Source organism: Mastomys coucha, unplaced genomic scaffold, assembly GCF_008632895.1.
Source record: "Mastomys coucha isolate ucsf_1 unplaced genomic scaffold, UCSF_Mcou_1 pScaffold21, whole genome shotgun sequence".
Lineage (NCBI taxonomy): Eukaryota > Metazoa > Chordata > Mammalia > Rodentia > Muridae > Mastomys > Mastomys coucha.
The window spans coordinates 148162830-148189616 of NW_022196904.1; positions in this window are offsets into that span (position 1 = coordinate 148162830).

Consider the following 26787-nt stretch of genomic DNA (forward strand, 5'->3'; position numbering starts at 1 on the left):
CTACTTAGTAGGGATGCAGCTTCTAGTTAGACACCAGATCAACTTCTTCATGCCCAAAGACATAAGTAGGCATTTCTACAGCATCAAAGTTTTGTAGTTAGGTTGTGGAGAGTTAACAAGTAGTCTTCACAAATACCCTGTGATGTTTGAGGGTTTCCATTGGGTCTGTTTGGTTAAGATCTCAACAAAATATAACCCATTCCTAGCATTGGAATTTTTCTTGATGATATAAGATATCTAGTTGGGGCACTGTCTTCCTTATCATTTGGTTACTTCTTTTAGATTCATTTCATATATGTATATGTTTTTAGGATGATTATACAGTAGTAGAGTTCCATATAGTTTTCCAAATGGCCTTTAGTGTTAGTTGTCTCTCCCCATATCCCCCCTTCACCCTTCTCTCCCATCCCTCTCCCTAGTTAATTCTTCTAAGTTCCTCTTTGTCTCTCCATAACACTATAATAGCACTATATTATAATTCTCCTTCTTTGGGAGATCCTTTCATCCCCACTAGTTCTTTATTTAGCTACTTAACCTCTGTAGTTACGTCAATTGTAGAATATATACATCTTAAAATATAACATCCACCTAAAAGAGAAGACATACAGAACTTATCTTTTTGGGTCTTTGATACTTCAATCAGGAAGATTTCTTTTCTAACTCCATCCATGTACCTGAAAATTTCATAATTTCATTTTTCTTAACAGCTAAATATTACTCCATTGTATGAATATACCATGTTTTCATTTTCCATTCATAAAGTGGTGGGCATTTGTGCTATTATGAATGGAGCAGCAATGAACACAGATGAGCAAGTATCTCTGTAGTAGGATGTACAGGTCTTGATGTATATGCCCAAGAGTAGTGTGCTAGATCTTGAGGTAGATTTCCTCCTAGCTTCCCAAGGAACTGCCACACTGATTTACACAATAACTGTACAAGTTTGTACTCCCACCAAAAATGGATGACTGTTCCCATTACTCTGCATCCTCCCTAGCATGTGCTATCATTTGTGTTAATGATCTTGACAATTATGAGTGGAGTTAAGATAAAATTTCAAAGGAGTTATAATTTTCATTCCCCAATGGATAAGGACATTGAACATTTCTTTAGCCATGTGTGTTCCATCTTTTGACAACTCTCTGCTTAATTCTGCATACCATTTTTTAAGTTGTTGTCTTAGTCAGGGTTTTAGTTGGGTTGTTTGTTTTCTTGATGTTCAGTGTTTTTAGTTCTTTATATATTTGCAATACTAACACTAAAAGATGGACTATTGCTCAAGATTTTTATCCATTCTTTAGGTTGTCACTTTGCCTAAAAGATTGTGTCCTTTATTGTTCTGAAGATTTTCAGCTTCATTAGGTCCTATATATTAGTTTTTGGTCTTAGTGCTTGTACTGTTGATGTCCCGTTTCAGAAAGTTCTTTTCTGTGTCAATGAGTTCAACCTTATTACCATTTTTTTCCATCTTTCATCAGATTCAGTGTATCTGGTCTTCTTAGGCCCTTCATCTCCTTGGAGTTGAGTTTTGTGCATTGCGATAGATTCTACACACATCCAGTTTGACCAGTATCGTTTGTTGAATGTGCTGTCTTTTCTCTAGTGCTGATATTAGGGTTCTTAAAAAAAATCAGATGTGCATAGATTAGTGGGCTTATGTCTGGGTCTTCAATTTGATTCCATTGATTAATATGATTGCTGCTATTTTCACACCAATACTGCTTTTTTACTTTAGCTCTGTAATGCAACTTGAAATCTGGGATTGTAATGCCTCCTGCAGTTCTTTCATTATTTGGGATTATTTTTAGCTTCTCTCTCTGTCTCTGTCTCTCTCTCTGTGTGTACATGAAGTTGAAAATTGCTTCAATTTCTGTGAAGAATTGTGTCGAGATTTTGATGTGGATTGCATTGCATATATCGATTAGTGGTCAGATGGGATGCATGGAGTTATTGGAATTTGCTTATGTCTACTGAAACTTGCTTTGTGCCCTGGGATGTGGTCAATTTTGGAGAAAGTTTCATGAGCTGCTGAAAAGAAAGTATTTTTTTTAGTGTTTCCATACAGTGTTCTATAGATGTCTATTATGTCCAATTCATTTATGATATTATTTAATGCCAGCATTTCTCTGTTTAGTGTTTTATTCTGGATGACCTGTCTATTGGTAAGAGTAGGGTACTGGAATTGCTCTCTTTCACTGTATATGTCAACTTGACCCAAGATAAAGTCATCTTAGAGGAGTGAACCTCAATTAAGAAAATGCTTTCACAAGATGGAACTTTAGGAAAGTCTGTAGAACATTATTAATGAGGGAGGACCCAGCCCGTGTTGGCTGGTACCATCTCCTAGGTGGTGAAGCAGGCCAAGCAAGCCATGATGAACAAGCCAATAAGCTGCACTTTTCTATGGCGTGTGTATCAGCACCTGCCTCCAGATGCCCTGGCCTGTTAGAGCTCCTGTTTTGAGTTCCTTCAATAATAAAGAGTGTTGTGGAGGTGTAAGCCCCATAAACCCTTTCCTCCCCAAGTATATTTTGGTCATGGTGTTTCATCACAGCAATAGTAGTCCTGACTAAGACACTGCACAAGGGTCAATGTGTGATTTTAGTTGTAATAGTATTTTTTTTTTTTTTATGAATTGGATGCTCTTGTATTTGGTACATAAATGTTTAGAATAGCAATGTCCTCTTGGTGGACCCCCCACCACACTTTGATGAGCATATAGTGTCCTTCCCTATCACTTGTGAGTAGTTTTAGTTTGAAGCTTATTTGACTGATATTAAAATAGTTATACCTGTTTACTTCTTGCGTCCATTTGCTTGAAATACCTGTTTCCATCCTTTTACCCAGAGGTGATACCTATCTAAGATGATGGGGTACATTTCTTGTATGAAGGAGAAAGATGGATCTTATTTTCTAATCTGTTAGTCTGTGTCTTTTAATTGAGGAATTGAGGCTATTAATATTGAGAGTTATCAATGAGCCATGTTTATGAATTCCTCTTGTTGTTATGGTGTGGGTCACTCCCTTCTTTTGATTTATTGTTTTAGTATTATTTATTCTTAAGCAACTATGGTGGTTGTGGGATCCCTGTTAGAGAGTGCTTCTGTGGGTTAACTGATGGCACAAAGGAAATGAGCTACGAGGAAAGGCCAAGAGGGCAGCCCTGGAGAAGATTAATTCCTCCCTTAGCAACCGTTAGTTGCCTGTAGCTCTTCATCCAAGGTAAATAAAGCCTTGTGGGATTTCTCCATCTACACTGGCATGTCAACTGATGTAGCCAGTGTGCAGGTCTTATTAGACAATCACATTGTTGAGAATCCATGGGTGCAGCTTCTTCCATGCATAAGACATTATCTTGTGGGAGACTTCCTGGTTCTCTGGCCTTTATCTTTCTGCCCCTGATTCTGTGATGTTACCTGAGGTTTAGTTGTAGGGGTTTTGTTGTAGATGTATCAATCAGTGTTGGGCACCCACTTAATTTGTTGTCTGACTATTGACCAATTGTAGATTTCTGTGATAATCTACATTTGTTATAAAAAGAAGCCTCTTTGATAAAGGTTGAGAACTATACTCATGTGTGGAGATAAGGGTAAGGTATTTAGAGTAAGGTTGGAGTCATATTAGTTCAGGAAAGTGGCAGTTGTAGGTTCTCCTCTAAGGTCAATGACCTCCCAATGATGGTAGTTAGCTAGGCATATAGTACCAGACATAATTTCCCTCCTATTGAGTGGACCTTTATATTCAAGTAGAAAGCTATTGGTTATGTCCAAGATGTAAGTGCCACTATTACACAATTGGGATATCTTGCTATGCTGGTCATGTGATTTGTAGGTTTTATGGATGAATAAAACTCTTGATTACTTCTCTCCCTTGGCAGCTGGCAGAATGCCAGTTATAGCTTGATTTTTTTCCAGCTTGCACGTGGTGTCTTCCTCAATAGAATCTTACTTTAGACTTTTGAGAAACAACCAAGGGCAAAGTCTACATTGTTTTTGGAATCTGGTGGGCTCTGCTTACTAACCATTCAGATTTTCATGCCTGATACTAGAGTTTTTATTATATAGTCCCTCCTGCTCCCTCTCCCTCTGTATTGCCCTCCTTCCTCTCTCCCTAGATAAAGATCTCCCTGTTTTGTTGTTTTGTGTTTGTTTTTTTCACTCCCCCCCCCCATAGCAACTCTGCTGTACTGTACTCTTCCACTTTGCTGGTTTCTCTCTAGAGCTCCTCCATTGTGGTCCTTTTCCACTTTCCTGGTTTCTGTGGTTACTACAAGTTATGTACTCACTCACAAGTTATGTACTCACTCACACTCAGAGCTAGGATCTGCAAATAAGAGAGAGAACATGTCAGTCTTGCTTATTGTATCCAATAGCTAGCTCTTAAACTTGTTGATTCTTTATACAGTTTTCTTTGCATCTATATCATTAATTTGTGTTCTGACTTTCATGATTACCTGCCATTGACTCGCTTTGCATTAGTTTTTCCAAAGTCTAAGTTTCATCACTCATTTATTTGCACTTTTTTTTTAATGTAAGTCCTTATAGCTGCAAATGTCTCTCTTAACACTGCTTTCAGAGAGCCTCTGGTGTTGTGTTGTGGTATGGTGTCAGTTTCAGATAACTCCAGGGATACTGATTTCTTATTCAGTTTCTTCTTCAACCCATCCATCATTCAGTCCTATGCTGTTCAGACTCCATGAGTGTATATAATTACTAGGGATTTGTTTGATTTCAGTTTGATACTGTTGTGATCAAATAGGATATTTGAAGTTGTTTCAATCAGTGTTTACTAATTTGTTAAGATCTGTTTTGTGTCCCTGGATATGGTGCATTTTAGAGAAACTTGCACAGGGTATTAACTTGCACAGAATGCATGCTATTTGATGTTTGGGTTAAATACTCTATAGGTATTCTGTTATGTCCGTTTGCTGTATGATGCCATTTAAATCTGATGTTTCTGTTTATTTTTAGCAGAGAAAGTGAGTTGGAGTTAATCTACGCCTTTAAGCCCAATGTTATGCCTTTTATGAAGTTCAGTGTGTCACATTCACTATATGGATGTTTAGGATTATGTCTTCCCAGTTCATTGTTCTATTGCTAGACTGGAGCGGCCTTCTTTATCTCTTCTGACTTGCTTTCGTTTGAAGGTCATTTGTCAGATACTAGGCTGACACCTGTTCAGTTCCTTGTCCCATTTGTTTGGAATATCTTTTCCCATCTTCTTGGAAGGCAAAATGTGTTGCTTGAAGACAACAGAAAGATGGATTGTACTTCTTAATCCATAACTAAGCTGTGTCTTTTTGTTCAGGAGCAGAGAATGTTTATATTTGAAGCCAGCTGTTGACTGCAGCTAGTTTGATTTTTGCTACTTGTGTTCTTAGTTTTGTTTTGTGTTTCAGTGATTATTGATTCTTTCCTCCCTTATATACTCTTAGATATGCTTGTTTCTCTCTTTAAAGATTATTTCCAGTATGCTCTGCAGAGCTGGTTTGGTGGACAAAAATCCTTTTAGCCTGTTTATAACATTAAAAATCTTTCTTTGCTCAACTATAGCAGATAATTTTGCTGGGTACAGTATTAGGCTGGAATCTGTGATCTTCTAGAACTTGAAGTGTATTGCTCTAGGGTCTGATGGAATTTAACTTTGCCTGAGAAGTCAGCTGCCGTTCTGTTAGGTATGTATCCCTCTAAGTATGGCTCGTGGTTTTTCTCTCACAGCTTTCAGTATCTTCTCTTTGTTCAGTATATTTAGGTTCTGAACTATGATGTGGGAAGTTTCTTGTCTCACTTACTTGAAATTCTGTGTACTTTTTGTATCTCTGTGGGTAGATTTTTCCTTATTTCAGGAATGTTTTCTCCTATGATCTTGTTGAAGATCTGTGCTATGTCTTTGACAATATATATGGTGGTTCTTGTATGGCTACAATTCAATTCAAATATTCAATCGTTTCATGGTATCCCATAGTTTCTACATGTTTCCCCCTGCTTTGTTCTAGTTTTTTATATTATTTGCTAAATTGGTTCAATGTGCTATCTTCAATTTCTATATTCTATATTCTACTAGATCCCTTCGACTTGCAAAGTTTTCCCCTGGGTTTTAAAATTAGGGTTCTGGCATTTTTCAGTTTTTCGTTTCAGTTTGAGTTCTCATCAATATTTCTGTATTTTCACTGAATTTACTTTTCCCTTACTATACTGTTTTGATCATTGTACTTAGCTCCATGGTTATGTTTTCCTGGATGTCATTCCAGCTTTTAGTGCTATTCTCTTAATGTTCATTGAGCTGTTTGTTTGCATTTTCTTTAAAGTCCTTGAATTCTTTGATGAAGTTTGTTATTGTTCTTCTAAGTTCTGTGTCCTGGGGTTCATCTAAGTAATTCTCACTGGAGAACATTCCATAGGAGTGGTAGGTTTGGGGGCAGAGATAATGCCTTGTCCCTTCATATTGCTTGTGGGTTTTTTGTTTGTTTGTTATGTTTTGTTTTTGTTTTGGTGATGAGACCTGACATGTGACTTCTTTCATTGGTTGAGTATCTGTCTGATGTGAGATTCCAGGCTGTCACTGTTAAGTGGAAGTTTGTTTTTGTTTTTGTTGTTGCCCAAGCTTGACTGACTTCTGATTAGGTATAAGGAGTTGGCAAGCCAATCCTTCAGACACCCAGTGTTGATTTTGGATTGGGGGAATGAAGTGAATCCAATTTAGTGGTAATTAAAACAGCATATGAATAGGACAAATGGCTGAGTCTTCTTGGGCTGATGTGCAAGCTCTGGCATTTGAGCTTCATCCTGAGTATGGAGATGGCATGGATAGTCCAGAGTCTTAGATACCCACAAGGCTAAGCAGGCATGTAGTCTTCATGACCAAGACTAAGTCTGAGGGCAGGCAAGGTTCCATGGACTCATCAGGCTGGGCCAGTGCACAAGTATATGACTTAGCTAGCTTTGGGGATTTGTGAACATGCACTAGAGTTCAAGAGCACACCAGACTGAACCACAGCACAGGATTTGCAAACTGGGCTAGCTTGGATGTTGGATATGGCATAGGCTAACTAGAATTAGAAAGACTTAATAGTTTGGACTGGCATACAGCATGTGTGATCTAGCCCAGGGCTGGAGACTGGGTATGGTGCAGGCATGCTTGAGTGAGGTAGACTCACTTTGCTCCCCAAAACAAAGTAAAATAAATTTCAATAGAAAGAACCTGACATGGTGTACTATAACAAACTTTTCTCTTTGGGGATAGAGAAAGAGCTCAGCAATTAAGGGCACTTAATGCTCTTGTACAAGTCCTGAGCTTGGCCTCTGTGGGCTCCCGCACACATGAGGCACACAGAAAGTTGCACAGATTCACACCCGTATACTGAATAGTTTCTTAAAAAAGAACTCTCCTGATTGTTCTTTACTTGCCTGAATCTCCAGGATGACTATTGCTCCCAGTTCTCTATGACTCATAGTGGCTTATGCCTTTTGCAGCTGTCTGAGTCACATGTTAGCTAACCATTGCTTGTGTTTGTCCCCAAAGTTCTTTGTACTGATTGCACTGGCTCCTGTATTTACATGGTTTTGCTAAATATTATGTGACTTGATAATTCTATGGAAGGGGAAAAAGGATTGCATCTATGAAAATGGATTTTTCAGGAAAAACTGCTTTGGTTAGGAAGAGCTGATTTTTGTCAGTACTGACTAAGAATGTACTTTACCACAGAGTAATAAATAGCCTTACCACCTTGCCCCAAACCCTCTCTGTAATCCAGGCTAGCTTTAAACTTGCCATCCTCCTGTGTTAGCATCCAAAATAGCTGGAAGTATAAACTTATACTACTAAATCTAGCTGGAAAAAAATAAAAAAATTAAACTAGGAAAATATATCTATAAAGATGTTGCTATCATGTTTCTTTAGAAGCCTGTTACTGTAAAGGCAGGAGCATGAAAACAAAGCTCCATAGGATGCTCCAAAAGACTGGAGATGGAAGGCAAAGAACATAGCCTTAACTCCGACTTCATGCTACTGAGTGTCTCAAAGAATTGCTCTTCTAAAATCAGAAGCCAATGATAAAATTGGTTTATACATACATACATACATACATGTGAAATGCTTGAATTGGAAATAACAGTGTTAACTGAGTATAGTTGTATATACCAGTGATCTCTGTACTTGGGAAGTCGAGTCAGGAGGATCAGGAGTTCAAGGTCAGGATGGGATATACGAGACTGTAATAAACCAAATAAACCAACACAGAAGGGGAAGGTGAATAAATTTATACAAAATACATAAAGTTATCCCATAGGAATCATAATTCTTATAGAACTCAGACTTCTCAGGCAGGTTAGATAAAGGATTAGAAATCAGAGAGAAGTGACCAGAATTTTCTGCAGCAGGGAACGAAGCTGCCTTTCTTCTACTGTGCTCCTTGTGCCACTGGGGGGCAGGCCGGCCCCATCAGTCCCGGTCCTCACCTGGCTCCTTTTCAATACAGAGGACCAAGAGACTATCAACTGGTTTATTCATCAACTGGTTGATGGAATGAAATTTCCTTGCCCACGACGTGGTTTAAGTAGACTAGCACCACAGGTGATGGTGCTGAGCTGGCTGGCGCGGATGCTTGAAGCTGTGCAGGTAAATGAGGGGGATACGGGGAGCGTTTGCAAGGGACATCTCATCAGACTGTTAGGATCCATCGGGGCCACTTCCGGCTCAGGAAAGCAGCATCACTGCTTCAGTGTTTCAGAAGAATGCCCTGTAGGTACAGGGGATGATCTTCTCAGAGAGAGAAGATCCATCAGGAATACACTTGGAATTCCTGGAGCTGGGTCACCCCTATAACAGATTGGTTATTGAGGACCCTGGTAGCCAAACGTCTAGGTTGACTCTCTGTCACTCTTCCTTGCCATGACTAGGAACACTTATTTAACTTTCCCAAGTTCACCATTGCTTTGTTTAAAAGATTAAATGTAAGAACACATGAGAACCATAAAGGCTGGCTCCCAGCGCCTTTAAACCTTCTACTGAAAGATTAAAAAACAAACAAACAAAAAACAAATAAACCCCACAAATCTGTGAAATCTTTAAAATCCTTAGATTTTTATGCTCAGGGGCCATGGTTTTCATCAAACCTTAAAGTAGTGTGAGATTAAAACAAGAGCAAAACAAGATAAATGTAAGACTTTGTCATTCAGAGCACTGTTTTTCTACCTTTAAAGAACCTCATTTAGATCTTACTAAAATATTGGTTTGAAAGCAGCAGGTTTGACAGGAGGTCCAGAGACTCAATAAGCTCCCAGGTGATGCTGATATGGCTGACCCACTGACCCACTCTAAGTAACGAGGGTTTAACATACAGGTCTTATTCAATCTGTATTATTTAGTCTATTTAATGATCTCTGTACGATTTATTTTTCTGGGTTCTGGAGGTTAAAAAGCTCAAGTCAAGGCGAGAACCTGCTTTTCACTAGAAATGCTGCCATCCTGTCTGAAATCATGGAAGACATGCCTTATGTGAATGAGCTCACTTACAGACACCAATCACACTCATGAGGACACTATTTTCTTAACCCAATCTCTTCCACACAGTCTTATACCATTAGGGGCAGGATCTCAGGTTATGAATTTGGTGGGCTTGGAGCATTCAGGCTACATGTGATAAATTCCTCCCTCAGTGTGCAAAGGTATTGCAGTGCTCCTGGAAGCTTGAGTGTGGGACACAGATAGTCAGCTTTGGTTCCTGACTTCGTCCCTTCATTAATCTTGACGAATTCATTTCTGTAAGGGATTGGCTTTAAGACCCATGCATATACTATAATACATGGACGCATCAATTCCTTATATAAAATAATATATAGCCTACCCACATCCTCCAGTATACTTAAAGTATTGCTAGTTTAATATAGATGTCATATAAATGGTTATTTTCTCCTGTGTGGGCTGTGGTTCCCACACATGGTGCCCTGGAGCAGAGATCATGGTGGCATGTTTCTGCAGAGGGTGGCAGTTGCAGCTTGGTGCACACTGTAGAACAGGATATTATCTCAGAGGTGCATCCTCCAGATCAAAGGGGGGCAAAACTCTTACTTTCAGTCTTGCCCAGCACTGTAGCTCCCTAGCAAGGGTGCACACCTCACTATAGGACAGAGTACGGAGGGCAGGATACATTCAGTGACTCTTGCCTGGACATTTGCCACAAGCAGCCAGGCCCTCAGCTCATGTAGGGAAAAGTGTGCAGATGTGTGACTTAGGGAAGAGAGAGCTTCCAATCCAGTCCTGTGCCCACAATGCACTTTTCTTTCACCCATTGGTTGTGAGAGAACACTGGGGAGTAATGACTCCCCTTCCCTGTCCTACCTTTTGGCTCAAAGCTGTTCTTTTCCCTGGAAAAAAGTGAAGCTTGTGGCTAAACACTGACATAAGAAGAAAACTGTTTACTAGCATTTGTCTTTCCTTTCTCAATGAATGTTTCCAGGGGCTGGTGAGATGGTTCAATGAGCCATTCATTCTAGCAGTGGACCGGGGTTTAGTTTCCAACACCCATATGTGAGTGAGTGCTCACAATCTTCTGCAATCCCATTTATTTGCAGGGGTTTGACGATCTCTTCTGGTCTCTGGCAGGCATCAGACATGCACTTGATCCACATGCATGTATGCATGCAGGCAGATAAAATACTCAGACACGTAAAAATTAAAACTGTGGACCTTTCCAAGATTCAGGTTAAAAGAACAGATTAGAATTTAGCATTTGAGTAAGAGATTTATGTTTCTATCAATAGCAGCTTTATTGAGGTACAACTTACATAAAATACTTTGGTGAGTTTTAATGAATGGGAATGCCAGAGCAACCAGCATCATGGTCAAGATCCACAGCATTTCCATTACTCCAAAGTGCTGTTTCCAACATCCCGACCCCTAGGCCACCACTGATTTGCTTCTATCAGGAAAAAGTGGTTCAGAGGGTTCTGGACCCCCATGGAAAGGGAGCTGGGTAGCTGTACTATTTGATGTCCAGCTTATTTTGCTTACTATGCTTTTGGGTTGATAGTTTTGTTATGTGTATTGTAATACACATATTAAATGGTGAATATGTTATATGGCTCTGTTCTGGTCCACTATAGAGAGACATTTTATTACTACTGACATAATCCCAGGATGGCATAGGATATCACATGTAGAGAGAGAAGAGATTGAGAGACCCAACCAAACTGTCTTTGATAGAAGATCCATTCTTAAGATAATTTATTATTAAACCATTAAGCTACTCACAGAATGAGTGGGTTTATTCATTCACAAGAAGACTTCCCTAGTCACGTCTTAAAGGTCCCACTTGATCAAACCTTTAAAAAATTATTTTTTGGAGACAGGGTCTCTCTATGCGACCAAGGCTGGTTTTGAACTCTAGAACTTCCTGCCTCAGCTTCCTGAATGTTGGGGTTACAAACATGTATGACCATCATGCCCAGCTTGGTTCTACCTTTTAATATCTCATAACAGCAGTTAAATTTCAGCATGAGCTTTAGAAGGAATAAATCATAACCAGGGATGAGGGTAGCAAGAAAAAAATAGAATGAAAAAGCCAGGGTGGGTAGAGTCAAGCTGCAGCCTCATCCATGTCAAAGATCTTCATGTCACTTGTTCAAAAAGTGACCTAACCAGCCTCTATAGGGAAGCACTCTCTGATGCTCACACCACCAACCTGTGCCACAGAGAAAGGAGGGATGCGTCTGTTATTTTTATTATGAAGCCCGACCAAAATAGCACAAGAAGGAAAACCACAAACTACCTTAACTTTAAATTGCTGATTCAAAAATTTCCAAGGTTGTTTGGAAGGTCATAATTTTATTGTTTTATGTTTACCTAAAAGTACAAAATAAATATATAAATGTATAGTTACATATATGTATTTATATGTATATGTAATACATGTATATGATTATCTAAAATTTCATACATGTGTATATATACCACACAAACATACACACATGCACATATGCATATGTGTATATATGTATATATGTATATGTGTATATGTGTGAACACATGTATATATGATTGTGTATGTGTGATTTAAATTCAGTATGCCACTTGGGGTGATAATGATCTCCCCAAGAGCCATAGATTATTTGGCAAAACCTTCAGTTCTAGGCTTGAGAATCCTCAGACTCTTCATTTTTAGTTGTTATGGGATTCCAAGAGATGCACAAAACAATTTATCCTGTTGCTGTTGCTCTTGCTTATATCTCAGAAGTTGAAGGTAAATCCTTATTGTTGAAGATACTACAAACTTCAGACATGGGAGTTACAGATTTGAGCCAAAAGCCTCCTGCCTAAGGACTAGTGATACCAGATCATGATACCAGAAAGGGCTAAGCTAGTTGACAAAGGAGAAAACCAATCAATAGTTCTACCCATTTGTGATGCCTATGAACCACAATGACCAGCACAGCAAGTTATCTTTAAATGTGCAATAGTGGCACTTATATATTGTGGGTAACCAACAACTGTCTAACTAGATGTAAGGCATGCTCAACAGGAGGAGATTGTTACTAATATTGCGAGCCTAGCCAACTGCCTATGCTTGTTGGGGCTATGGTTCTTAGAGGAGGACACTCTTCTGCCACATTCTTAAACCAGTAAGATTTTCAACCTTATTCTAAAAACCTTACTTATCCTTATGTCCACATTAATGTAGCTCTCTTTGCTCACCAAAGAAGTTTATTTTCTATTGCATCAATATAAACAATTACAGAGACCCGCAATTAGTCAAAATTTAGAGGACAACTCACTGTGGGGTCCCTAGCCCAACTGCTACACCTACAATAACCCTATACTTGAGGCCCAGGGAACATCACAGAGAGGGAGAGGAAAAATTGTAAAAGCCAAAGGATCAGGAAGCCTGCTATGAGACTGTGTGTTCTAGTTAGGACAGAGAAGCTGTACCTATGAAATCTCAGAAATATGGCTAGCTAAGCAAGACCTCAACAGTGACAGAACCATGGCAATGTAATTAGAGTAGTCTATAAAGCATCAGGCCTTGATGAAGAGTTACAGGTAATTAACAACTGCTCAGAGAAGGAAAATCAGTCCTTATAAGAGATGAGTCCTCTGATTATCCAAGGGGTCAGCCATAATAGCATATAAATGCAAGCAACAATAAATGGACTCAGCAGCTATATGTATACAATCAAAAAAGAGTCTACTAACTTGATAGGAAGGGAGTGAGAGGTTGGAAGGAGAAAAGAGGATTTTGTAATTATATTTTAATCAACAATAAAATTTAAAACTACCAGTAAGTCCTAAATTTGTTAGAAAAAAAGAACATCATGACCAAAAGGACTTATTTGAATAAGGATAATATCTATCTATCTATCTATCTATCTATATATATATATATATACATATATATATATATATATAGATAACATATATATATGTATATATATTTGAATGGTAATATAATAATTTGAATTATAATGACTTAATATTTAAAAATCTATATAGTTAACTATATTAAAATGAAGACATGTAAAATAGTGTTGACAGCTTTTAGATTTTGTAGCTTTAAATATGAGATCATATTAAGAAGCAAAATGAGAAAAAGTACCATGCAATTTGATTTTGTTACTAGATGATGAAAGTCATTCAATATGTATCCTGGTTAGAAAAAAAGGCAAACAATGCACATAAAAGTAAGTTAGAAACATTTGTATCATGGTAGGATTATGAGAAGAAAGTTAGCTATCATCGTTGTTATTTCAGGTTATTTCATTAGTATTATTTTTTATAGGTTTAATGCAAGGCAATTAGATTAGAAACCAAAATACATGATATAAGTTTAGGAATAAAGGAAAAAGTTATGGTTTTTATTGTGATGGTCACTTTTAGCTATCAACTTAACACAGTCTAGAATCTCCTGGAAAGGCAGTTTCAGTGAGGAATTATCTAGATTAGGTTTCCCTGTGGGTGTGCCTGTGAGGTATTTTCTTAGTTGGGCTAGTTGAGGAGGTAAAGACCCATCCTGAATGTAGGCGAAACCATTTTATGGCATGTGCTCTAGACAGAGTAAAAAGGAAAGATCTAGTTGAGCACTGGTAAGCGCTCATGCATTCATTTTTTTTTTTCTCTTCTCTTGACAATAGATGTGACTTACTGCTTCAATTTCTTGGTGACTTGGTTTTCCCATTTTGGTAGACTCTAACCTGGAACTAGCAAAAATGAACTCTTTCCCCACTAAGTTGCTTTAGTCAAGACATTTTATCATAGCAGCACAAATGAAACTAGAACAGAAATCGGTACCAGGAGTGAGGTTGCTGATGAGCAATCTGACCACATGGTAACCACAGTTTCTAATAATATGCATTCATTAAACAGAGAAGCTCTAAAGTAAGAGTGCCTATGTGGTATTGAGGTTGGCGCAAATATTACTTGTGTAACTTTGACTGGCTTTGAGTTGGTCATGTTGCTTCTGCTCTCCTCAGTTTTCTTATTTTTAAAATGGGAATAATAGTATTTTCTTTAAGGGTTGCTGAGAAGGTCAATTGTGCTGCCTGCCACTGAGCTGTAAAGTGAGAGGAAGTGATATGAAGGAAAAGGATAGCATGGAGAAACTCTCAAGGCCTTAGGAGGGTGGAGAGAAATACAGTGAACTGAATGTGAAAGTGCATGTGCGTGTGTGTGTGCATGTGCGTGTGCATGTGTGTATGTTTGTGCGTGTGTGTGCATGCGTATAAAATTGGTTTGTCTTTGGTAGTATCTAAAGGAACTGTACAGATGAGGGAAATAGAGAAAAGGACAAGGACAGGCAAGTGTTTGCTGAGGTCCTGAGACAGACTTTTCAGGAACTCTCTTTCTATAGTAGGTAGAGAAGATGGGCATACGTGGACCTGGATTCTCCAGAGTTCAAGCGAGCCAAGAGTGTGAGTTCTTGTGTTATCATGGTGCTAAAAGCAGGGAGGATTAACGCTAAAGAAATGTGATAGTTTGAAGGAAAAGTAGGTCATTGAAATCAGAATCAAATAGTAAGACTTGGAATCTGTCTAATCATTTTAAACCTCAGTTTAACTGAATGTAAGAGAAGCCAATTTTCTGTGTTGTATAACCAATGTCACTGCTGTCACCAGGACAGTGTGCTTTTTTTCCCCCAATGATATCAAATAGAGAAGTGATGGGCCAGCAAATGCCAGTTGCTCCGGTGACTCAAAGTTCATGTCCTTTAAATGGTAGGCCAATGTAAGCATGAAAAATACATTAATTCTATCTTAATGTTCTATCCCAAAGTCTGAATCGATCCAAGTAGCAGGATTTCATGTAGTCCATTGTACGTATTACATTTATTACATCATATATTATATTGTATAAATGAAGTATGCATGAGACTCATTTTGTGATTCATGTAGAAACTGACTTCCTGTCTAGCTGTGAACCTCTGAAATGACATGAAGTTTCAGCCTCCAGAGTACTATGATGGGATAGTCAGAGGTTTGACTGGCTCGCTTTAAAAAGGAGGAAAGTTGAAGGAAGAAATGGGCACAGTTTTTAAGTGAGTCCCAATTCCTACTGGAGGATTCCACTGGATTTTAAAGCCACAAACTCTGCCAGTCCCAGCCCATAGGAGTGATCTTGTCTTCCAGGACCACAGGGCCAGTCACTTCCACTTCTGACCTCATGACCCTGGGCCCTGGGTGGCAATGGTATAGCACCACCAACCTTTTTCTCTAGGCTAATGCACGGTCATAGGTAGCTACTGCTATTGGCCTGGAACCTGGGTGTACCACAGTCTTCATTGCTTCCTGTTTCAGACCCTTTCTATCATAGTTGGCAATGTTTCAGGTGTAATGCCTCCTCTATCTGTGGCTTCGGCTGAGATGAATGAGTGGACCCCCTAAATCACAGCTCATGCAGCAGTTCTCAGTTCTCAAGGTGTGGATCATGACCCTTCAGCAAATCTCTGCCTCCAAAAGTATTCACATTATGATCCATAAAAGTAGCAAAATTACAGTTACAAAGTAGCAACAAAAGTTATTTTATGGTTGAGGGTCACCACAACATGAGGAACTGTATTAAAGGGTCTCAGCATTAGGAAGGTTGATTTGGGAACTACTGCTCAAGTGTATGATTGTCCTGAGCTGCCTGTGATGCCACCTAGAACATGGATTCTTATTTCTCTCCATTTAGATAAGCAAGCTGAGAAATATCTGAATCTTTAAGCTCTGGTTTCCCTTTGGGACTTGATTCTTTCTTAATGTTTTTGCCCCCTCTTGCATCTTGTCACACACAGCAAGGAGAAACAGGCCTCATTTTCAAGACTGTTCTTTTTAAGTATAAACTTAAAAAAAAACTATGTGTATGGTATTTTGCCTGTTTGTATGTCTCTATACAACATGCACACTTGGTGTCCTTAGAGGCCAGAATGGGTGTCAGATCTCCTAGAACTGGAATTATAGATGATTGCATGAGCTATCATGGAGGAGTAGCAAGTGCTCTTAACCATTCTCCAGCCCCTAAATAAGAACTCTTAAAATTTATATTTTACATTTATTCGGTTAGGGGTGTGTGTGTGTGTGGGGGGGTGTTTGGTTCTTTCTTTCTAGCATGTGGGCCCTGAGAATTAAACTCAGGTTAACTATTAGACTTGGAGACAAAAGCCTTTATCTCTATCTTATGGGCCCAAACTATCTATCTGTCTGTCTGTCTGTCTATGTGCTGAGTTTTACAACCTCAATGGCAGGCACTTCTGTCATGGAGTCAGTTGTGCTAAAGTCTGAGAGCTTCCTAAGGTCTAAGGTCCTGTTACATGTGAGTGTACCCGTGGAGAACAAACTGATGTTGATTGTCTTTATCTCTCAGTTGATTTCCACTGCTGAGATAAACACTGTGCCCCAAAACAACTTGAAGAGGGAGAGGGTCTAGCTTACAGGTTGGACTCCATCATCAAGGGATGTCAGGACAGGATCTCAAGCAGAAACCTGGAGGCAGGAACTGAAGTAGAGACCGTGGAGGAACAAACACTACTTACTGCCATGCTCACCATGCTTTATTTAGCTTGATTTTACCTGCCTATAGGTGGCATTGCCTTCAGTGGGCTAGGCCCTCCCACACCAACTGTTAATCAAGAAAATGCCTTACAGACTTGTGTGATGGCTATTCTTACTGTTAACTTGATTACACCAGGAATTAACCAAAACACCCCCCAAATGGAGGGGTATACCTCTGGGAGATTTTTGCTTAATTTGAAGTGGGAAGATCTACTTTTAATCTGGATCTTTGAGATAGGAAGACACACTTTTAATCTATATCTCATGAACTGGGAAAACCCACCTTTAATCTGAGCCATGCCTTCTGCTGGAAGCCTATGGAAGGGCATGGAAGAAAGAAGCTTTTGTCCTTAGCTTACTTGCTCTTTGCCACACTACCAAGTTCTTTGCTTCACTGGCATTAGAGTCTACTTCTTTAGAATTTCAGCATATACCGAAGACCAGCTGAGACATTCATTCTCATGGATTGAGAAAACTATTGGATTCTTGAACCTTCTGTTTGTAGACAGGCATTGTTGGATTAGATGGGCCACAGCCTGTAAATGATTCTAATAAATCTTCTACATAAATAAAAAACATCTAAATAAATTCTAGATTTAGATCTATATGATTTATATATATATACATATATATATATATACATATATATGGAGAGAGAGAGAGGGAGAGATACAAAAACAGAGAGATTCACTCTATAAATTCTGTTACTCTATACAACCCTGATTAATGCAGTGATGCCATTATTGTTGTATAGGCCAATCTGATGGAAATAGTTTCTCAATTGAGAAATTCCTTTTCCAAGATGACCCTAACTTGTAGCAAGTAGACAAAAAACCAACCAGTACATTTCTGTAATATATTATGGTGGTTTGAACAGGAATGGCTCCAATAAGCTCATAGATTTGAATATTTGGTCATCAGGGAGTGGTACTATTAGGAGATGTGGCCTTGTTGGTGTATGTGTGGTCTTGTTGGAGGAAATATGTCATTTTCCTCCATGATGAGCCTTGAGCTTTTAAATGTTCAAGCCAAGCCAACTATCTCTTTCTTCACTGTTGCCTGTGGATCCAAAACTCTCAGCTACCTCTCCAGCACCATGTCTGCTTATGTAACATCTTGCTACCCACCTTGCTGATAATGGACTGAACCTCTGAACCTATAAGCAAACCCCAATTAAGTGCTTTCCTTTATTAGAGTTGCCATGGTCATGGTGTCTCTTCACAGCAATAAAACATTGACTAAGATATATATCACACACCTATTTTTACTCTTATGTGAATTACTTACTGACAGATCCAGTTTATTTTACATAGATTATAGTATTGACCTGATATATAGTATAGATAATATATAAAAATATAGTAGCATTGTAAATATATGTGTTTAGAAATATCAATTTTTATATTGATTGCAATATTTTTCTGGTTTATAATTGACTTTAAATTTTTGTTTACTTTTAAAGGTATAGACATTTAATTTTTTGAATACAGATGCATGTATTTAAATTTTTCAGTGAATATCAGATTATCTTCTTTAAATTAAAATATATGTTCTCTTGTAGACATTTAGCAAGTATTTGTTTTAGGAAATAATGATTGGCCTTGAGTTCAGCATCTTGAGATTGTATCATATTGTTATGGGAAGAACATAGAGTGGAGGGAGGGAGGGTAGAAAAATTCCTCTGGGAGTGTTCACAGGAAAGCAGAGAAGAAGGTGGCTTAGGCAGAAACTAGGCTTAGAGGGCTAGGAGAGTTGCTTGTGTGAATAAAAGCAACAAGGCTTGCCCAAGCTGCTAGTGACAGATGATGTTTCTAACTGGTCCTTTGGTCTTGGCTTCTGGTCCTTTTACCACTCTTGCTATTTCCCAGTATCTCTGTCCCTTTAGCACCAGCATTTAGTGACAACTGTGAGTCACAGATTTTCAAAGGATCCTGGAGAAAGTCTCCTATTTTTGGAAGGGGGATTCTTACACTGCATAATGCTGGATTTCTTGTACTTCAGGAGTTCTTAAAAGGTGGAACAGAATGAGGAAAGGCCACACATGCAAAAGACTGTAGACTACATCTTTGCTGAAAGCTGTATTTGCTCCACTGTTTACCAAATATACCTCACAAATATTTCTATAAACAAGACTTGTGTAAAATGTTAGAAAACACTTATTCTTATTCATTCAGCCTAAGTTTCAATAGTCTCTCTCTGCCTGGTTTCTCTTTTGTTTCTACTACTTTCATTTAAACCAGTGACATATGCATATATCCTTAATGGTATGGAGTTTTATGTCTCAGGGTCTACCAGAAAATCATTCAGTGATGATTCCTTGGGTTTCTCTAAAGATTAGTTTCCACTATCAATTTGAACACGAGTTGCCCTAAAGTCAATTGCCAGTTAGTGACCCAAGCCTTGATCTTGGCTGTGGGTTTTCCATTCTAATGAGAATCACTGTGATGAGGGAGCAATGATTTGAATAAACAAACATTTACTGAGTACCAACTGTGTGCAAGACCTAGTGATGCTGTTATTGTTCGATTTGTTTGAAGAAAATGCTATGTGTTCACCGATGCAGGAAACAGAGGCAGGCAGGGTAAGGGGAAGCTTGGAAAGTTTTCAAGATTAATTAGCATGAAGGTGGGGCATTTGGGATATCTGGCAGCAGATAGTAATCAACAGCACTAATTATGCGCTCATATTAAATCAGCTATGGTGGATGAATTGGACTAGATCAGCCAGTGTGGTAAAGGCTGCTGCAGCTGCTCTCAGCTTCTCTTTAAGACACATTTATGGAAGACATAGATTTTCAGTTATTGAGACTTTAAAGAAAATAATGAACCCCCATTTTAAGTTATACTAGGAAGCTGAGATATAAGAAAAAACCTTATAAACATGAAAGTCATCCACTCAATCAAGAAAGTATACAGTCATCACCCTGTATTTTAATTTTCCTGTTAAGTAGATGCAATGGTCACCTCATTGCAGAGAACCTCGAGGCACTAACTTTAGTTGTCAGTTGTTAGAGAAAAGAGGAGTCGCTAAGATGTTTTACTCACTGTTATCCCTTTTGGGAAATGAGGTATTGTTTGGGGCTGAGTAGGCTGGCTGGAGAATCAGGAATACGTTTCCAGTTCTTTGAGCCATACAGGGCTCAGCAGCACCTCTGTGGCAGGTTCAGGTGAGTGTCAGGGAAGCTAGTGTGGCCTTTCTTTCCCTGGAGTTGCTTTCTCTTAATTGATTACACTTTGTCTTGACCCTTAGTCCTGAGGGCACTGGAGAGACACTATGCTATCACGGGGACACTAGTTCAGTTCCAACGCTAGTCCAGTTCCTCAGTTCTACTATGTTCAAAGCCCATCACCAACATTCAGCATATTTAACATTTATCATTCTGGAATAAGACATAAAAATAAAAAGCATCTTTCTGTCTCTCTCTTTTTAAAGGAAAACAAACCATTTTTTTTTTCAAACAAAGATCATATGTAATATTCTGACCTCTACATTCTCTGCAAACTTGTATGGAGATCTAGTCTGTCAGTCCTGTAGGATTAACTAGGTTTGGTTTAAGCTGTATTTGGCAAGTATAATTTCACACGTGATGGTGAGTCTATGTATTAAGGGGCAGAACTCTTGTTTCTCTTTTGTTTTGCGAGCTGCCATTTATTATATTTGTCTAAATCTTTTCTTTATTTTTTTTTAAACAAAATTGGTTGCGGCTTAATAGAAAACTTTCTCTTATCAGTTATCTGGTTACCTTGAGATAGTTTATATAGGAAAATCAATACAAATGCTTAATTTGTAGTGAAATTAAGAAGGATAGTTCTCTCCTTTACTGGACAACATTCATAACCTAGAACAGGACAGTTAACAAGTCACTGTTATTCATTTTAAGTAATTAATATTAGTTAAATACATTTGAGACTACTAAAATGAAAGTGTGATTAGTTTTTTTGCCAGGTTGATATAAAGTTGTCTGAAGAGGGAACCTTAAATTTAAACTTTTAAACTTGAAAAGGCCCCTTAAATTGGTCTGTAAGGGGTTTTCTTGATTTATGATTGATTTTGAGGGCCTAGGTAGATCATCCTCAGAAGTAGCAAAAAAGGTACTGAGGAGCAATCCTGTAAGTGTAAGCATGATCTCTGCTTCAGTTTCTACCTCCAGGTTCCTGTCTTGAGTTCCTGCCTTGACTTCTCTTGGTGAGGGACAGTGACAGAAACATGAAAGGCAACTAAACCTGATTCTGTTTGCTATTGGTAAGAATGTATTGTCACAGCAAAAGAGAGTAAATTAAGACAGAAGTAACAAGTTATCTTTTATATTTATCCAGATATTATCAGGGATGTCTTTAACTTCCTATAGATTAGGTTTCCCTCTGGCCTAATAATCTTTCAGCTTCTTTTAGAGAAGGTACTATGAGGGTTTCTCTCAGGCTTTGTGAGCTTGAACAGACCTTTAATTTGCCATCATTTGAATATTGTCTTGTAAAATGAATTATTTTAATATAACTGTACTTAGTAAATTCATAGGACAGCTGTATTTTTACAGCTAGCTCTATTCTGGCTAGCTCCCAATAACCACACAGAAAGACCAAGATTTATTTCAAATCTTCACTTCAGTATCTGGGCAGTCTAATGATTTATCTTAGCCCCTAAGCTAATCTGGCTACCTCCCAGCCATGATCCCAAATAATACTTACAATTAGGGCTTCTATTGTCCAGGTGAACTCTTAAAAAGTCCTTCTTCTCCTTCCTCATCTGACTCTCCTTTTCTCTCTCCTTCCCCTAGCTGGCAGAAGTCTCACCCTATTCTCTCTTCTGCTCAGCCACTGGGTGATCAGTATTTATTGATAAGGCAGTGAATAAATGGTAAGAACTGTTTACACAAAGTTGAGACAGAAGATTCTTGATATAGCATTGCAATGCCATGTCTGGGTTGAAATAAGATATGAGGGTAGAGAAATCAGAAACAGAGTAACACAAAGACGACCTTACACAGTGCACAAAACCATTTACAATTAATACATTGAAATATTTTACAAAGAAACAAATAGAAATTCTAGATATGAGAATATAAGAATATAAATGAATAATTTACTTTCTGTACCTCATAGCAGATGCTGATATCTCCTTGTGGAATACAGAATTCTAGGCAGATGGTTTTTGACTCCTAGCACTTGGTGTCATGCCACTGTCTTTTGATTGGCACTTTTTTCTGATGGAAAAATCAAGCATCATTCATGTCTTTGATCTCTGTGTATAATAATGTTTCATTATGACATTTTTCATACAGGTACTTAATATATTTTGATAATGCTTTCCTCATTGCCCTTACTTGCCCCTCCCACTTCTAATAATCCTTTTAACTAGCCCCAGTTCTGCTTTCTTGTGTTTGTGTGTGTGTGTCAGAGAAAAAGAGAGAGACAGAGACACAGAGAGAGACAGAGACACCACAGAGAGAGACAGAGACAGAGACAAACATTAAGACACAGAGAGAGAGACAAAGACAGACAGACAGACAGAAGTATTTTTGTTTATAGGCAAATGGGTACCTAACACAAGGCAACACAACAGAAGAAAATGTCCCTTTCCCCTTATCCATCACTAACTGTGTTAAACATTCAGGGAAGTGTGAGAGCCCGTGAATCCTCCTCTTCCATGGTAGGATGCTGAGAACCTAGTCCTGTGTGGACCTTGCCCTCCTTGATTGTTATGAATCTTGTTCATGTGCCTAACTTTGGTCTGAATAAACATTTTAAAGTTCTTGCTTTATTTTTTATTATCTTGTCAAGGCTTGCTGATCTTTGTTCTGTTTTATGCACTTAATTAATTTAGAAAATTACTTGTGATCTCTTTAAATGTTACTACTAGTTCTATTTCCTCTCACTTTTTCTTTTGCTATCCAAGTTTTTCTCAGATCTCAGAAGTTCTATTGTGCTCCCCCAACTCCTTTTTGTGCTCCCTGTTGGGTTGTTTCTATAGACCTGTACCACAGTTCCTTCCTTTCCAGTGCTTCATCTGCTATGAGGTCACAAAGTAAATTATTCATTTATATTCTTATATTGTCATGTCTAGAATTTCTATTTGTTTCTTTGTAAAATATTTTAATGTATTCATTCCAAATAATAATAGATCACTTTGTGATATGTCCAAATGGCATTTTAGGAGATAAACCTTGTTAAATTGTCTATGCAGTTATGTAGTAATTTCCTCCATGTTGAAACAGTCCCCAATGAGAGGAGCAGAAACTCAGGAAGGAAAAGGCCTCACAAAGCCCAGGAAGTTGCTGAAATTTACAAGATTCATAGGCCTCTCCCCAAGTTTTCACAGTCAGTAGACAATTGCTGAGAAACTCTTATCATTCTGGCTACCTGCTAGTCATGCAAGGAGCAACAGGGATGCAGCTTTTGTTAAATCACCCACTCTGAGGTGTGTTTTTGTCAATGCAGCTGCCTTTGACCCTTCTGTTTCCTTTACACAACTTCCTACCCATACTCTTCTAAGAAGTGTCAATAAACTTCTCGATCCACTAAGCTAGACTTTGTGGAATTGTTTCTTTGGTCTGTAATCAGTTTCCTATCTAAGGTGAATAGACATTTGTTCTTGTCTCTGGAACCAATCACACAATAATGATCATTGGAGGAGTTTCTTGAGCTGAGGAATATAATGAGACAGTTAGAATGCTCCAGGCATAAGCACACCCATCAGGACAAGCTGAGACATAGTCCAATTTCTCTGAAGAATTCTTTCCTTCTCTGGGTTGTTCATATTCATACACCCTTTTCCTAGAAGCTCCTAGGAGCAAATGAATTATGTACATTTCATTTTTCTTTGTAAGAAGAATATAAGAAATGGATATAATAATCCATATTATGAATCAATAAGGGGATGTTTTACTCAGATGATTGATATATTGCATAATCAATTTGGTGCCCTCATCAATGTGAGAAGAAAACATTCATAGACATTATTGCTCATTAACATTTCTTTCATTTAACTAAGTGATTCTTATCTTTTGAGAAGTGATTGAGTTGTAATTAGAGAGGAAGCGTCAAGGTTTCCTTGTGTAAGGCACAAACTTGATTTTTTTTTTGTGGTGCTGGAGATAAAAATCCAGGGCTTCATGCATGCTAAGCATTTGTTCTAGCATTCATCTACACCCCAGGCCCCAAACTTTTTCCTTTCACCAGTACGTGCCCATTTTAGTTGAAAGGGATAAAAGATGATTTATGAATCTTGGGTGTTAGAAGTAACGGTGCTACCACTTTTTAAAGTGTTGCTAGCTTCTACACCAGAGGGAGGTGAAGCCTGGGAGCTCTCTCTACAAGCTTCTATCTGGAAGAGTCACTCACGGATTCAAGTCAAACCTTGACTGTAGGAGCATATATCAAGCTTGGCAAGTCACATGGCCACATCTGTCTCTAAAGGCAATGAAATACCATCTTCCCATGGACCGGGAAGACAGGATCAGAAGATATGTGATCAGCCAATCACAGAATCAACTTAATAATCTTTATAAAAGTTATGGACTTTCCATCCCCAACATACAAAACAGTTGCATTTGAGGTACAATTTTAATTTTAACTATGTAAAACTATTGGTTAAATAAAAGTGGCCATGGCCAATTACTGGTGGGGGTTGGGAAGGAAGAAGAAGTGGAGTTTGAGTTACCAGGCTGAGGGTCAAACATGGGGACCTCAAGGAGTGACACAAGGAGAAAGGAGAGAAAGGGGGAAAGGAGCTCAGAGGAGGAGAGGATGGGGAAGACAGGAAATCTCCATTAGTCATAATGGACCAGCAACATGTGCCCAAGTGAAATGCCTCCCCTGGATACCAGACTACTAGGACAGAAACAATCCAGAAGAGTTGAACAGCAAATATTTGAGGAGCACAGTTGGGGAAGTAGCTAGTCTAGTAGGAGGTGTGGCCTTGGTGGAGTAGGTGTGTCACTGTGGGCGTTGGCTTAAGACCCTCACCCTAGCTGCCTGGAAGTCAGTCTCCCACTAGCAGCCTTCTGATGAAGATATAGAACTCTCAGCTCTGCCTGCATCATGCCCGCCTAGATGCTGCCCTGCTCCCACCTTAATGATAATGGCCTGAACCTCTGAACCTGTAAGCCAGCCCAGTTAAATGTTGTCCTGTATAATAAGAGTAGCCTTGGTTGTGGTGTCTGTTCCCAGCTGTAAAACTCTAAGACACAACTACCCTTCAGTACACCTAAAAAAAGGTTGCTGAAGTAGTTTGCCTGCTTTTGCTCCTAAATTAGTATATGAGGGACAGGACTATGACCTTGGCTTAACCTATTAGAGCCTGTTTAATTGCTACAGCCTCTGTCACTTCTGTGGCACAGGGACAGTCCCTGAACCAGTTTCCTTCATTCTGAATCAGGGCAGGTTTTGCTTCCTGACTTTTGGAGCCTTAAATGATGCTCAAAACACCCTTGCAGAGTCTGACACTCTATCCTGACAGAAGGCGCCAGTGGACTGCTATGGGATATGGGATGAGCTATGTGTATAACTTATGCAGTTAGCCACATTCATTTTTAGCTCACACTGGTTCAGTTCCTGCGACTCCCACCCGCCTCCAGCTAGGCTATGTAATGACAGACATTTCATCCTTCTCCTACACCACCTCCTTCCTCTCCCTTGCCTATTGGATGGCTTTGCTTTGATGATTTGGTCAGTTTTTGTCTTTGCTGTGCACATTTTATTCCACAGTCACAAACAACTTTGTTTAATGTGCATGAATTTTTAAAATAATTGGATTTTTTTCTACTATCACTTACAGTTAATGGCAATCCTCAAAGGTTTTGTGGAGATAAAGGTTGGGAATCACTAGTGTCGAAGCAGGGAACTGGGATTCATCCAATACCAGTGGCTACGGGAAGGGAGTGCAGGCAGCTTTCCCAACTTAAATATTGTCTCCAGGCTAAGGGAAACCCATTATATAGAACAGACAAAAGCCAGAGAATCTGAATTGACTTTTTAGGAACACCTTAAATATTAAAGTGGTTCTGGTTCTTCCCAAGCCCTAAAGTTTTCCTCCAACTTTTTAAACCTATGAAAATGTGCAATACCAGTAAACACTGAGCATTTTGTTTAAATATTAAACTTTAAAGTGCTACATCAATTTTTAATGTGCAAGCTATCTTTGAAAGGCTCCACTAAGCTGCTCTCCCTATCAGAAAAACACTTGAGGGGCATCAGCCAAGCTCTCCAATTACAGAGAAAAGGCCAGGTGGCGCTGGCCCTCTGAGAAGCATCTCTGGGAAGACAATATGTGGGCGCATGCTTCTCATCCCTACGGTCTCCATTTTCAAGACTGCTTTAACCAGTCCTGTGTCAGGAGGCTGCAGCCCCAAGAACTTCCTTAGTCAACAGTTTAGTCAGCAATTGTTAAGTGGAAGAGAATCTTCTGGAGTATGACAGCACATCAGCTTTTACTGGTAGGTTTAGATTTCTGGCAAAAGTGTGCTAGAGCAAAGATTCTCAACTTCCTAATGCTGCAACCCTTTAGTTTATGTTCCTCATGTTGTGGTGACCCCCCCCCCACTGTAAAGTTATTTTCAGTGTTACTGTTATGAATAGTAATATAAATATCTGTGCTTTCTGATGGTCCCAGGTGACACCTGTGACAAGGTCATTTGACCCCCGAAGGAGTCTTGACCCAGAAGTTGAGAATTGCTGTGATAGAGGGGCAACTACACATGCCGTCTGATAAGTTACCGTACCATTTGAAGGGGGAGTGTTGGGCCATCCAGCCTGTCTGGGTCATATATTATCAT